Genomic DNA, 16,032 nt, shown 5'->3' with positions numbered 1-16,032 from the left:
AAATATCTATCATATTTCTACCCTAGGCTTAAAAACTAATGAATTCTCCCTACTTAAAGTTTGAAAAACTTCATTTCCTTTAGGGTTTTTCCAGCACATTGTAGGTGGTCGGAGACGATAGCCTTTTTGCCCCTCCTGGCTTCTCTCTAGGCTGCTTTTCATTTTCAACCATTATTGGTCGACAAAGACAAATCGTTTGTCTTCCAATGAAGACATGATTCGACATAAATGACATGTCATCATTGTCTCTCAGACAAAGATGAATAGTGTCTTCATATGAAGACAAAGACATGCCTGTATCGATTGCTTTCATGAGTCGGTGATGGCTAAGAATAGAACAGGAGGGAAAGAGAACGCAGTCGACGTTGCCATCAGACGTCGACAATGATGGTTGGAAAAACTCTAGGAGGAAAAGTTTATTTTTCAAACTTTGGGTGGGGGTATTTGTTAACTTTTTAAACCCAGGAAGGAAATACAATAAATTTTTAGTTTTTAAAATATTTTTATTAAATAACAATTTTACCTCTAACAGTAACAATGAAATTTAACAGATGGGTGGATATTTAAATTTTCAATAATTAAAGGGTGAGAAGTGAGTTTTCACCAAACCTTGGGTGGGCAGAGTCATTTGGCCCTTTTATAAAAGAAAAAAAAAATTGAACTATTTTTTATTATGTGGTCAACACTAAAAGATTAAATAAAAAAATATTATTTTACGGTAATTGATGATGGTAAAGAAAATATAAATCCATCTAGAATGTCGTTAAAAAAAAAATTTGTGCAAAGTGTTGATTTTACAGTTTCATACATAATTGAAATGCTTTCCACTTTCACTCAACTTCTAGAAGTAGGGTTGGCTCCATCCTTTTCCTTTCATTAGGAAAGGAACTCATTTGTAAGCAAGAAATTCATTTATGTGCAAGAAATGGTTTCAACTATGGAAAACGTTTCTGCAAAACATTTTTTAACAGTCATTTCAGCTAGGCAATAGTGGACCAAATTATGTTGAGTTTTTAATATAAAGTTGTGGACTGTAAATTAAAATAAAAAAGGTATTACTTTTGAAGTTTTGATACATCCCAAAGATTAAAACGCAACTTGCTTTGATTCAGCCTTATCTTTTTTCTTCTGTCGTATTGATTATGTTTCAACCAGGGTCCTGCTTTGCATGTAAGAGATTTCATGTGATTCGGAGATCAATATTTTTATATATTTTTGTGAGCTTTGAAGGGTCTCATGGCTACTAAAGGCTAGTTTATTTTGATTGATTATAATATTGTCAAATAATTTTAAAAATATTTTTAGAGTTCACTCTTATAATAATTAATATAGAAAAATGAGATATAATCGCATTTCATTTCTTCATGATATGATCGTATGAATGGCAGTCCCCAATTGATCCGATTCCCAAAAAAAAAAGTTACATAAACTAAAATTGCTGGACCCAACTTAGACTATTTCATTTCACGTGCTTTCACTATCGTATGAATATAAAACAATATTATATATACATATTATATATTATTATATAATTAAATATTAATTTATTTTTAATTTTAATTATTCAATATATGATAATATATTATCTACATACTTAAATTATATATAAAAAAAATATATATATAATTTTATTATTGTACAAACTATTATCCCATAGTTCTTCGAAGATGTGTGGTGATATTCCTTTTCGGATAAATCACATTACAAAGACTATTAATTATTATATGACACCAGTCAGTATAGATCAATCCAAATATAAGACTTTTTATATATAAATAGTGGGAAGAGCCATGACATGACATTTCAATTCTATCTTATACCTTTAGGATGACTATCATTTCTTACTATTTTGAAAAACAAAATTTATTTAGATTCATTGGATTAGAACTTTATTATATTCAATATATAAAATACATATAATTTTATCACTTGTTATATAAATTGAAGATCATATAAAGACTTACAAATGGTAATTTTGGTGTACATATTGTACCTTGGCCAAAATTTATTCAGAAATATTAATAATGTAACGATTGATATAAACTTTCAAATAACATATCAAATCACTTTGATAACGTAATTTTATTCACAACATCTACGATACCTGATTGCTTGCGGTGAATAGAACCCCAATTAGGTTTACTTATCAATCAATGGAGTTAAAAAAGGTATATGAATATAATTTTATTTGGTTGTAATGAGAATGAGAATGATGGAAAATATAATATGATTTTATTCAAGGTAGGATTTAGAATAAATTAAGATAGTTTATGTTATAGAATAGAAGGATCATCAGAATAATGGTACCGTACAAATGATCACCGTTGTTGTTTCTTTTAGGGGTTTAAAAAGGTATTAATCTAAATGGGTAAAAAATTTGTGAACTAGAAAATAGAAAGGTGATGGGTCAAAATGATCACATCTCTTGAAGAATTTTTCAAAGTTAATCATATAAAAATTTCTTACGTAATATTCTTCTTTTGACTAACCAACTTCATCATGATCACAAAAAAAAAAAAAAATCATAAATATATCACTATAGAAAAGCGAATTGCTTTAAAATCCCTATAGTGGAAGTGTGGTACAATCAAGCTTATACTCTCGGAGGACGTTGATGGAAAGCAACAGAATGTAGAGAATGGACAAAAGTTGAGGTTCATGAAAGGACTTAAGAAGTATAGACAAACTGTGGCTCAAAGAAAACCGGAAAACGACCTATGTGGCTCAATGATTTTGTTAGATAAAAAATATTTATTTCGTTAGGGATGAGAGTAAATATAATTTATGAGTTTTATCTCATTTTGTTTGAAATTATCATCTTTAGTTGTTACGGTGGGTTATCATGTTAGTAGAGTTATATATAACTTGTTTTCGTATTTTGTTTGACATGTAAGAAGAATACAGAATACTCTTGCTCTCTATATTCTCTCTTTTCTCTATGTTTCAATTCCTTTCTCTACTCCAATTTTCTTCTTAGTTTTTCTTTTTTAAGAGCTGGCACTCGCTCAAAGAGTGGATTCCTTTTGGTCATGCTGCATTCCTTGAAACCTCAAAATGATTGTATTAACGTGATATTCAACATACTAATCCTCTTATGTATAACAAAAATTAGAGTATGTTTGAGGATTAAATTATGGTAATATGATACATAAATAACATGTAAATTTAACTTAAAATTCAGATCGAAGAAGTTTGATAAAATTGAAAAAGAGCTGAAAACTCTAACTGTAAAAGTGTGTTTAGTTTAAGTAACATTTTATTACTATAAATGAAATATTATCAGCAATATTGATTACCTAGAAAATTACTTATATAAATTATTTCTATATTTGATAAATATTGATACGTATAAATAATTATTATCTTTAGTTAAATATAATAAAATAATACCAAAATTTATTTTTATTAAATGTTATTGGATATAATTATTTTAAAGTATTTTTCATATTATTTATTATATTAATTCAAAAGGTATTTTTTTCTTTAAAAAATAATAAATAATGATAGAATTATAATAAATTCAATCTGTAATCAGATTATTTTTTATATTTCTTGCTACATTATTATTGATAATAGAATATTATCGTATTACTAACAAACAAAACAAAATAATCTAAGTATTAAAAGATAGATTATGAAAATAATTTTTCATTTTCCTCCAACCAATCAGCCTCTAAGTGAGAAATAGACACAAGGGCCTCCCTTCACTTATCTAAATGTAAAAACCCCTCCATGTATAGATGAAATTATAATTATAAAAAAAAAAGTCTATTTTACACTTACAATTAAAGGGGCAATTTTCAAATCCTTTCTTTGCAATCAGATGCTTGAGGCTTATGAGAATCTTAAAATACAGATTACCTAAAGTGTTGATTTCTGATATTAAACAAAGGAAGACGAATAATTAATGACCTTAACTTAACTCTTCGTTTTTTAAGACCACCCAAAAAGTGTTCGAAATGTAAGAACTAGTCAACTGGGTATGTTTCTTTATTAACAAATTGTTAATTGAGATAGATAAAGATGATGATTGTTTATATAAAATAGGCTTTTCATTTTCCTACTTTTTTGTTACAATTTTATCATTGAAAAATTTACTCTCGTTCATGAAATTTTAACTTATTTAATATAATAATTATGAATTTAATTATTGATTATGAATTTATCCGTTTAATCAACACAAATAGATCTTTGTTAAAAAAAAAATCACCTCCTCCCTAAATTTAATTTTTGACCCAATTTTAGTCATCATCCTATCTCTCACGGGTTAGACAAATGTATCAGTATTTTTATGTAATGAATATTTTATATAACTCATAATTTAATTTTCTAAGATCTTAACATATTCATTGTTCAAATTGGCTCCATTTAATCTTAACTCATTCATTTTCTAAGATTTATACAATAAACTTAGAGTAATACTATGTATATCTACTTTGAATATATAAATTGATATATACTTTTATATATCATCATGTGATTAAGTATCACTGTATCATTAATTTAAAATAATCTAATTGTATAATGACATATATAGAATATATATCTATTTGTGTATTTAAAATTAGTGCGTATAATTTTATTGATAAACGTATGACGTATTCATTTTCTAATTTGAAGTTCAATATATAGAGTTTAGCAGAGGATAATAATTTTTTCACTGCGTTTGCTCATATCAAAGCCGATAAATTTAAATTTTGCATGATACAACTAAGTTTATACCTTCAATCTTTGAGACAACAATCTCACACATGGAAAAGACAGCCAAATTTATACAAATACAAACATATTCTCAATTTGATGAATCTAATAATCAAATACTTTGCCAAATTTCACTATCCAAGTCCTTCAAAATTTCTGAACACTTTTTGAAGGAGTCTTATTAATGGAAATGATGCCATTACAAGGAGCAAGTTTGTAGCTGAGAGCTTAAGAGGCCTAGAATGAAAGGGGACATGAATGGAACAGAATCCAAATTATGCTTGATGTAAAACAACTGACTAAAAATACAAGAGATTGAGATTAGAGTGTTAAAATCCGGAGAAGAGAGAATGCGCTGCTCTTATTGCTAGAAAAACTGCCAGTGATTATGCTTTGTCTCCTAATGGAAAACGACATAGGAACATACAAACAGATTCAAGCATCACAGCTAGTCCCATCTGCATCAACTAGTCCAAGGCAACCAACCATGTAGAGTTTGTCCACTGGAACACTTCCAAAGTCCCTCAGCAGAAAAGGTCTTGTTGCTTATCCATGCAGCATTATGTCGATTTTCCAAAGGCTGGACAGCTCGATACACTGCAGCAACCGTTGATGAGCAGGCATTCACCTTTCTGGACAAATTTTTTAATCTCTTCTGGAAATTTAATATCATAATCTCTTGAGCAATGATTAATGCATAGAGCACACTGAAGAGGATAATAAGGCAGAATATCTATCTCTTCTGGAAATTTAACATCTTAATTCCTAGAGCAAAGGCAAATGCAAAAAGCACAGTGAAGACGATAACACCAACAACAACAACTCCCAGAAAATCATGCTTATAACCAAAATAATCATCCAAAAATTGCTTCACTGTTTCACCGGTGTCAAGTTTATCCTCTATATCTCCAAACTGTGATGCAACCAAACCGTATAACGTCCAAGAAATTGGGCACCCCCAGAAGTACCACCTCCACCATACTGGAATTCTCTGTGATCACACAATTTCCAAAATAAAACTCAATTAATTGATCATTAGATATGCAATATTGTATGAGTTTAAGAATGTAACATTTGAATGAAGGCAGGAATTTGGCTTACAGTTCTTGGCACGATAAATCCGGAAAAGAGGCTCCATATTGAGTAAAGGGAGAAGGCGACCACAGCAGCGATGTGCTGGTTTGGTGTCATGGCGACAGCCATCATGCCATAGAAGGTGAAGTACATTAAACAAAGGAACATGTGGAAAAAATACCAAAAGAATTTGCCTGCATCCCAGTCAAATTGGATCATTGCATAGACTATAATGCCATAGACTACACACTGAGCAAATATATAAGGAATCTCAACCACAACCTGGATGAAGAGACAAAAAAAATTTTAAACTCCAATGTGAAATTGACAAAGAGTTCTATATGTAAATATCAAGGATGTAACATGGGAAAAATACTTACTTGTGCAAAGGCATAAGACATTGCCGAATACATTCCAGCTGCTTTTTCTCTGTAAAATACTGTCCTTTCAACAGACACTATTGGCTGCACAGCTGTGGCATTTTGTACACCAAGGAAGAGAACAGCCGCATAGATGGAACCCATTGCATTAAACAGATCTTGTCGTTTGCTCCTAGATATCATTTAAAATGTTTAGATTAAAAGGCAGAGGAAACCATATTTCTCAAAATTGTGTTTGAATGTAATGTGTTGATATTCTAGTGGCAACTTGTAACTCACGTTTTGGTGCCCATGTCCCAAAACATTGTCCCAAATGTCAAAGCTATGAAGAAAGTGAATAGAAATCGGACGGCAGTGTAAGATGTGTTCCGCCAGTATGACCAACGTTGTTTCCATAAGCAAGCCAAACATTGGGTGAAAAAAGATTGGGAGTATCGAGTAGGGAAATACAGGTCCTTTGAACCTGGAGCAGGCCTGCTTAAATCCCTAATGAGTGATTTGTTTCTCCTGAAACACAATGACAAAAAAATCAGCTATGAAATTAAGCCAATAACAGTAGAAAACAGTTATGTTTTGGGAGAATGGTGATGTATGGTGGTTTATTAACATGAACTTACTGATATAGTTCTGAGATTTTGAAAATTTCAGCAAAATCAACCCCCAAAGCTATTTCTTGTGATTCAGTGGTGACTTCTAGCATCCAAGCAGCTGGATTGTGACCATCTTTAATCTTAGGAACTCCTTGAATTCCCTACAGAATAGGAATGCACTTGCCTTAAGTTTCATAATGTATTCTGAAGTTAAATTTCATTCTCTGTAATTTGTTAATGTTCAAACCTCGAAATACTTTATAAGAAGACTAGAGTGGCGACCCAACGGCCCAGCATATATGGCTTGTCCTCCCCGCTTCAGTAGAAATAGCTGCAGTGCAGTGTTTAAATTAGTATCATGCTTGCAGAAACAAAATCTGAGCCTCCTATATTGAGATTTCTCACCTCATCAAAGGCTTCGAATATGTCAATGCTTGGCTGATGAATGGTGCACACCACCGTTCTTCCTGTGTCCACTGTGTTCCTGACTGTTCTCATAACAATGGCAGCAGCTCGTGCGTCTAGACCTGAAGTTGGTTCATCCATAAATATGATTGAAGGGTTTGCCACAAGCTCAACTGCTATGGTAAGCCTCTTGCGCTGCTCAGTTGACAGACCGTTGATACCAGGCAAACCAACTAGTCCTTGTCCAATGTATTTAATTCCACAAGCTCCATGACTTCCTCAATGAACATCTGCAAACCACAGGTAAACGTAAATTTATACAATGTATACAACATTAACTGCTTCAATCAGACTCAGTTTGTTTGAACTTAACTAGAACAAAGAGAAAAAATGAAATGCACCTGAAACACTGAGGTTTTCCTTACCCACCTTTCTAGTTTCGGAGTCGACTTCAGGGGGCAATCGGAGCCAGGCTGAGTAGACCAAAGATTCATGAACTGTTACATAAGGAGAGTGGATATCATTTTGCTCACAGTATCCTGAAATACGAGCAAATGTCTCTTGCTTCTTTGGGTACCCAGAAATTGTGATTGTCCCCTCAATGTATCCGCCAGTTTTCCTACCAGCCAATACATCCATCAGAGTGGTTTTACCAGCACCACTAACACCCATCAAAGCTGTTAGAACACCAGGTCTGAAAGCACCACTCAAACCATTCAGAAGCAGTAATTTGTCTTCTACAAGCCCTTGAAATGTCATTTCCTGCATAGTTTCATTAAAATCAATAGCCATCTAGTCTGGACTAAATTGTATTGCAACCATATACCATCTCAACATTTGGATATATGGAAAATTTGAAAAACTAAAGATTACCTTCGGCATGTCAACCGAGTATGAGATTTCATCAAATGTTATGGAATGCGGTTGAAATGGAAGAACCATTCCTTTTTTCTTCTGATGATCTGACTGTTCAGTTGTCTCTGTGATTGATACATAATTATAATTAAAATCTAAGTAAGAAAAATGATTTATGTACTAAATAACAGCAACATTACAAATGAAATTAATCACCTGAGTGAGGGCTATGACTAAAGCTACTTGCATTGGTCGTTAACTGAATGGCTCCTCCACTTCTGTTATCATGTTCATTACTTTCAGATTCCACTGGCAAAACAGCCTGAGGCTTACCGAATGCTGTGCATATTTTGCCCAAATTAGAACACTGTCTCTATCTTTTCAAAAGGAATCAAAGTGAAAATAGCAAAGATACTCACGGTTGAGAAAAGTGAGAGCCAAAGTGTAGCCGAAATTGAACAGCAGCGTAAAACCAAGCAAAGCCCCTGCTCCTATCCAATACCAATATGAATATGGGAAGAACCCTCGAGACTTCATAACTGCAACTCCAAGTGGCTCCGTTGAATATGTTGGCACAATCTTCAGAATACAAAAAAATTTCAGGAATCATAAGATTATCAGATGACAAATGCTGAAACGCCCACAGGTCATTCTTGACATTACCTTTTTCCAGCCATGTCCAAGAAACTCATTCACGACCAGTGCGTTTTGCGCATACATCAAAGGCGAACACCAATAAGCCCATATCCACCAGTCCTTAACATCCTCTGTTTTATCAAACAAGAAAACAGAAAAAAGGGAAATTTTACATAAAGATTCGAGAAAGATTTGGCATCTTTCAAATATATATGTGTTCTTCTCTTACTTCGTGAAATAATGAAGCCACCCAATGCAACAAGCAACAGCAATGAATATGAACCGTATGTATTAGCAATGACCATGGTCCTGCCTGCTGCTGCAATGAGTCGGAACAATCCAGAAGCCATTTGGTTTAGAAATACAAGCAAGATGAATTGCTTTGCAAACCTGCAACAAGTAGAACACCTTAAAACAGTTGAATTTATAGAGCAAATGTGTAGGGCCCAATTTTTTCTTCCAAGCCAAATTTTTTAATTTCTTTATTTTGTTACCTTCCAACATTGGGTTCAAATCCTATTACATAATAGGTTATGAATGCCCAAACAGCCGCCTCTACAAATGCGACTGGTATCTTGAGAATCCATGTTGGAAGTGCATACGCCCATGAAGGATAGAATCGGAGATCTCTTTGCTTGTAAAAAACAGGAAGCTTTACTATAGTCATGGAAATCTCTGACATTCCATTAAACATAATCATCATAGCCGCGAAGAAAAGGGCACCAGTGTAAATTATTCCATCTACATCTGTATCTCTGTGCATCTTGGTTCGGAAGAACAATGTCATAGCAACACATGCCATTACCGAAAGCTAGTTGCAGGGAAAAAAATCAGTATTAATTTTTATCACATAAATGAAAGACTACAATAAAAAATCAAATAGTAATGCCCACTTGACCAAGCTTGAAGTAGTAAACAAATGAGTTCCTCTTCATCAGCAAAAATTCTCTAGAGAAGCAAGCTTTAAACAATTCCATCTTGTTGACACCATATGCTTTGGTAGTCAAAGCTGCAGGGTGGCTCTTCCTCTTATCAAATGGAGTTCCAAGGTCATCACCAAGTTTCCGACCCACATGGAATGATTGAAATGCATCAGAGAATTCCTTTACTGTTATAAACCTGTAAGGCTCATCTTTACTTGTCCAATACTGCTGCTGATCTTTCCTTGATGTCACCTGAAATCCTTTAATATTAATGAAGATCCAATATGACACTTTACATGTCCAGTTGTATATAAATAAAGGAAACAAACACTTAAAAAGACCCCCGTTAGCACATACTTCTTGTAAGAAGTCAGCTACGCCTTTCCTTTCTGGACATTTGAACCCTATGGATTCGAAAAACTCCAGAACATGTTCACGAGGACCCTGGTAGACAATTTGACCTTCAGATAGAACGATAATGTCATCGAAGAGATCATATGTCTCTGGTGCTGGCTGGAGGAGAGAGATCAAAGCTGTTCCATCAATGATGTGAATGATTTGCCTTATACAATTCACAATTTGGAAAGTTGTTGAACTGTCCAAACCAGTAGATATCTCATCCATGAACAGAGCATTAGCTGGTCCGACAAGCATTTCACCTACGATTAAAGAACCAAAAATTTTTATATGCTTTAATTGAAATGGACAAGGATAAATTGTTATGTGTGTATTCAATTTAAATGAATTAAGAAATTGTAGGGATCACCAGTTGTAACCCGTTTCTTTTGTCCTCCTGAGATGCCTCTAACCATTTCATCACCCACCAAGGTATCAGCACAGACTTCCAGTCCTAAAATCTGTAAATTTAAGAGGGAAAGCAATTATACTCTTGAAATTCACTTGTTCTTGAGTGATCATAATCCAAATTGTAATTACCTTTAGAATATAATCAGTAACCACACTAGCTTCTTCGCCAGGAGTTACTGCAGCCTGTGACATTAAAATTGACCAAGAAAAATATTTACTCAATCACCTTGAGTGCAACTAACTAAGCACAAAATATCAAGACTTATTCAGGTAATTAGTCTACATAGAAGGATTGAATTGATCCCCAATTTTAATGAACACCTGAATCAGGAATAACTTCGAACCAAAAACCCACATATATTATCTGAAACAAATTTCAGATTCTCTCACCTTCATGAAGACATCAATATCAGGGTCAGGCTTAATATTTGCTGCTTTTTCTCTTCTGGACAACTCGGACAACATATCTTTCATATTCACAGAAGCAGTAATCAGTTATGCTAAAACTAATTAAAAACCATCAAAGTTGGAAAGAAGAAATTAATCCATCAACTAACCGTAACGGGTTCCGACCCCCTGGAATCTTGCAGAGAAGGCCAAGGTTTCCCTCACAGTCATTTCTCCGATATGCACATCATGTTGACCAATATAAGCAGCAGTTCTCTGGGGGACAAACTCATCCATCTCGTGCCCATTATATGTCACTCTACCAGAACTCTTCAGGGACAATTCACTTCTCAAATTAGAAATATTAACCATATAGTCAACATATGAAAAAAAATCTTTGATTACCATAAAAATTCACCTGTAGACTGGAATCAAGCTTCCCAGCCAAAGCTAACAGTAGGGTTGTCTTTCCGGAGGCTGGAGGGCCCAAAAGCAATGTCATTCTGCAACAAAGAAGTTTACAAAATGAGAAATGGGTTCGCAAATATTCCAAAATAGTATAATTCTGCTCTGTGTACTCACCTTCCTGGCCTAATAATTCCACTGACATCCTTAAGAATTTGCAAATGTTTCTTTCTGCTTTTAAGAATATTTGCTGAAGTCAAGAAATCCTTCAAACCAATTCACAAAGAAAGTGAAATTTCAGTGAAAACTTAACTAGAAAAAAGATAGATAAATAATTCTATAATATTAATGATTCATATAATATCTCTAGCCTTTTACCTCAATTACGTTGTAAAAGAAGTTAATGAATGAAGGCAAAGCTCTACTTCCCACATATGTTTCTCCCTCCACGTTCACATGCTCAAATCGAACCTCAATTTTCGGAAGCTCAATTCCAACTCTGAATAAAACAAAGAAAATCAATACTAAATTCTTTATAAAGAAAAATCACAAAGATTTAATGAACAAGGAGAAAATTCTTGCCTATCGATGCGGTCCTTAAGCTTCAGGAGGAACTTCTCGTTATCAGTTTCAGCAACTTTCACCAACCTTTCAATCAACTGCTGCTTTTCACGAAATCCAAGATTGTGAATATCGATTTCACTAGGACCAACTCCTGGAGTTGTCAGTATGCCTTTTCTCAAACGATCAAAAGTTGGCAATTTCTCTAGTGCAGCCCACTTTAAGGCCTCTTCATCATCTTCTCCCCTTGAAGACCTCGAAAACACGTCCAGGGTGTTGCCGTTTCTCCAGAACGAATTACTTCCTCCTCCACGTAAACTACTTCCCGCTCTGTAAATATCCCCCATGTCCATTGTTGAACCTCTCAGCCCTCAACAATTTTGAACCTCGTCTCTTCTTCTTCTCCTTCTTTTTAATCCAATAAGAAAATCAACCGAAGAACCGAAGTGGGTTGCTCTTTGCAAAACATCACAATGCAAAAATCTTATTGCATGCAAAGTTTTTGTGACGATCTCTTTATAAAGTAGCATCACCGTTCACAGTGTGAACTGAGATGTGAATAAACAACGGGCGCGGTAATATAAAGAACCGAATCTCTATGGCCTGATTGGCCAGCTGACTGTTTTTATTTCAAATTCTCTTCGCTCTCGGTAAAATCCAACCTATTTTCTAGGCATCTCATCAAAGTAGGGTCTTCCAGAAGATAATCACTTTCGTAAACACTATTTATATTTTTTCAGAACAAATTCTTAAAGTTACCAATAAATAACTACAGGGAGTAGAGCAAACCATCTTGAAAAAACCCTTTTATGTTCGATCCACACACACTCTCGTAAATATTTACTGTTAAAGGTAACAAAATTTTATTACTATTTTTAGGAGAGAAAACTATTTTTCACCCATACTACATTAAATTACCAAGTTTTCATGCTTGACGTTGAAATGACAGTTTTCCCACATGTTGTCAAACAATGTTAGTGAAATTACTTAAATTTTAGGATAAACAATTTAAAAAGACAAAAACACCCCTCATAAATTTCAATATATATTAAATATATTTTTATCCCTATTTTTTAAAAAAAAAAATTATTTTATAACCTAAAACATTCGCCGACCACAATTGGAATTGCATTGGATTAGTGTAATCCCAATTGGAAGTGCAATATCAAAATGGTATGGACTCTAGTCAAACTCACACATGAATAGTATGATTCAATCGAAATTGTATTAATATATTACAAATCAAATTGGAATCACACTTATATATTGCAATTTTGACGAAATCACACCATATGGTGCAAATATGATGTGATTCTAATTTTAATTTCAATTATAATAGGCGAGATTTTAGATTTGAGATTGGTTGGAGTTAAGGTTAAAGTTTTAATTTTTTTTCCAATTGAATATAAAAGTCTAAATAATAGAAGTTAGTGGAAGAAATAATTTGTTTGTAGTTAAGAGCTAAAGGTATGTTAATCCAATAATATTTATATATTTTACTAATTGATGTATATATCCTTTGATTATTAAAAATAATACGTGTCTGTTTTTTAACGGAATGTGAAAAAAAATATTATTTTCCGATTTCAAAGATAAGAATTTATCATTTTGATATTGTTCGGACGGGAAAATAGTTGTTCTCCGTGATTTTAGTATTTTTGCAAATAAAACCAAAAGTTTAACTATTTATATCACATCTTTATCATATTTATAATGTCCCCACATAGATGCGGTGCATAAACTTACCTAAAATACAATTTTACTAAAGATTATCAAAAATAATAAATTATTATAAAGTTGTTAGAGTCATTTTCACGAATACAATATGATAAAGTAAGAATCCAAAACTACATTATTGTTTCATACTTTGTAGAAATCATAATGATAAATTAATATCCAAATCAAGTGTTTCTTAACAAAAGCATTGAATCCATTCCGATGGAGGCTTTTGTAAAGAAAAAGATGTCATTTGGTGCAATAATGCATCTTAATCACTTATTTAATTGAATAAAACGACATTTTAACCTCCATGTTTGGTTTAATCAAATCTAAAACAAATCATCCTTGTTTTTACCTAATTACTGCAGTAAAAATATATAAAGATAATTTTTCATTCTGTATATACTGATTTTTTCTTATTCTGTTGGACTAAGATGGTGACCTTATAAACTCAAATGTTATCAAGTAAATAGAACATGCTTTTTCTTTTTTTTCCTGACAAGAACCCTTCTCGAAATAGATTGTTTATCAGAGTTGAATTAATCAGTATTAACAAATAAAATTTTGTGTTCAGTAATTGATCCTATAATTATTATTAAAAAAAAAAAACTTATTCATTGTATTAGAGATTTTACTACCTCTCTTTCTTGGACGAGAAACTAAAAAAAGATTAATGAAATATGTTAGATACACAAATAAATACATATTTCATATGTATTTATCATATGATTGAATTATTTTGAATTACAATAAAATTATACATACCCTACTTTGAATACAAAAATATGTATAAACTTATATGTGTTATTACATAATTAGATGATTTTAAATTAAAGACAAAATGATACTGAATTATGTGATAATGCATGGAAGTATATATACAATTATATATTTAAAGTTGATATATATAATATTACTGTTTGAATTAAAAATAAAGTAACACTTAATCATATGATAACATAAATAAATATATATTTATTTGTGTATCTAAATTGGATATAAATAGTACTACTCAGAATTTCAACATAATCTAGAATCGATGGATGCACCAATTGAACTCTTCCTTTGACGAGGACTTGAAAGGATTGATGAAAATGTCCACACTGGAAGCCCCGTTTTAATGTTGAAATTTCCAAGTAGTCGTCGAGATCAGGTTCTAGAATGTCATGCTGAGATCCGAATGCAGACATTATTAGACTCAACAATTGAAGGGGAAGAGTCACAAAAAAATATACGAAAACCATCAACAGTTAATGGATACAGACAGACCGGAGGACGGGGATGAGTCAAAAAAAGGAATTAAAAAACCATCAACAGTTGGAAAAGAATAGTCATTGGGAGCATAACTCATTTGTTTTGTGTGAAATAATTGGTTTTGATTAAAACATGGAAAACCTTGTTCAAAAACAATGTTAGCTCGTCCGCCATAAAATTGTGATTCATATTTTAAAACAAAAGCTATACTTTTGAAACTTGGATGAATCATAAATATTAAAATGCAACCCAATTTGATTCTGCCATATTTTCTTATAATGTTACATTAATTATGTTTTAAGTTTCAACAATGGTGGGTTCTTATGTAAGCTAGAGATTTCATGTGATTTGGATTCTGGGAAGAGCATGAAATTTGAGTTTAGAGGTCAAATATAATGGGATATTAAATTAAATGTCCTAACATATACAAAATTAAGCAAAAATGTCCCAATAACACAAAATGATTGGACTATCCCTATATATATTTACTTAAAAGCACGCGAGATTCAAAATGAAAGCATTGTTGCATTTCGTTTTGAATCTCGAGATACATGTGTTGTATTTTCTTTGTCACAAAGCATGATTTTTTTGGCAAGTTTTTCTAGGTTTTTGGCAACTGAAATGAGCATCGAGGTTAGTATATCATTCTTCATCAACTTTCAACCATTTTGATGTTGATAATTTATTGATTGGATGAAGATTTTTCACATTTTAGAGTTAGGGTTTTTGATATGAACAATGAATTTTTTGAGTCAATTCTTATGTGTTTTGAATTAATTTCTTCAGGGTTTTTATGTTAGAATAGACATAAATTTGTTTGATGTTGAAATGAGAGTCGGAAAATGCAATTTGGGTCGTCAGAAAATTTGACCTTGTGTGTTGGTGAGGTTGTCTTGCGATGAATTTATCCACCTCGCATATTGTGAGTTGGATAAATCCATGACGAGGTTGTTGGGCAATTCACGATAAAGAGGAGAAAAGGATTTTTTAGATAGTATATACCCTTATGATAACTCATGATAGGAAGGAAATGTGATTTGTTAAATAGTGATTCCTTGTGATATTTCGCTATTGAGGGTGGGGGAGAATTGTTGTTTTTTTAAACAATATCATCTTGTGATAACTTGTGATAAGGGGCAAATTGTAATTTTTTATGTTTAGGCAGGCATATTGTATTTTATAGGTTTAGGGGTGGCAAATTAAAATTTTTAGGGTTAGGGGGCATATTGAATTATGAGGTTTAGGGGGGCAAATGAAAATTATTATGGTTTAGAGGGTGCAAATTGAAATTTGTTAGGATTAAGGAGGCAAATAAAACCTTTTCTATCGTAGGAT

At 32.5% G+C, this 16,032-nt stretch overlaps 1 pseudogene; it reads right to left on the bottom strand.

Annotated features, from left to right (window-relative positions):
* Positions 1–4,960: 4,960 nt before the first annotated feature.
* On the bottom strand, positions 4,961–12,327 carry LOC123219268 (annotated as a pseudogene).
* Between the last annotated feature and the right edge of the window lie 3,705 nt (positions 12,328–16,032).

The sequence above is a fragment of the Mangifera indica genome, chromosome 6 (genome assembly GCF_011075055.1).
Source record: "Mangifera indica cultivar Alphonso chromosome 6, CATAS_Mindica_2.1, whole genome shotgun sequence".
NCBI classification, from domain to species: domain Eukaryota; kingdom Viridiplantae; phylum Streptophyta; class Magnoliopsida; order Sapindales; family Anacardiaceae; genus Mangifera; species Mangifera indica.
The sequence above is the reverse complement of the archived record's forward strand: the minus strand, read 5'-3'. Positions and strand labels throughout refer to the sequence as shown.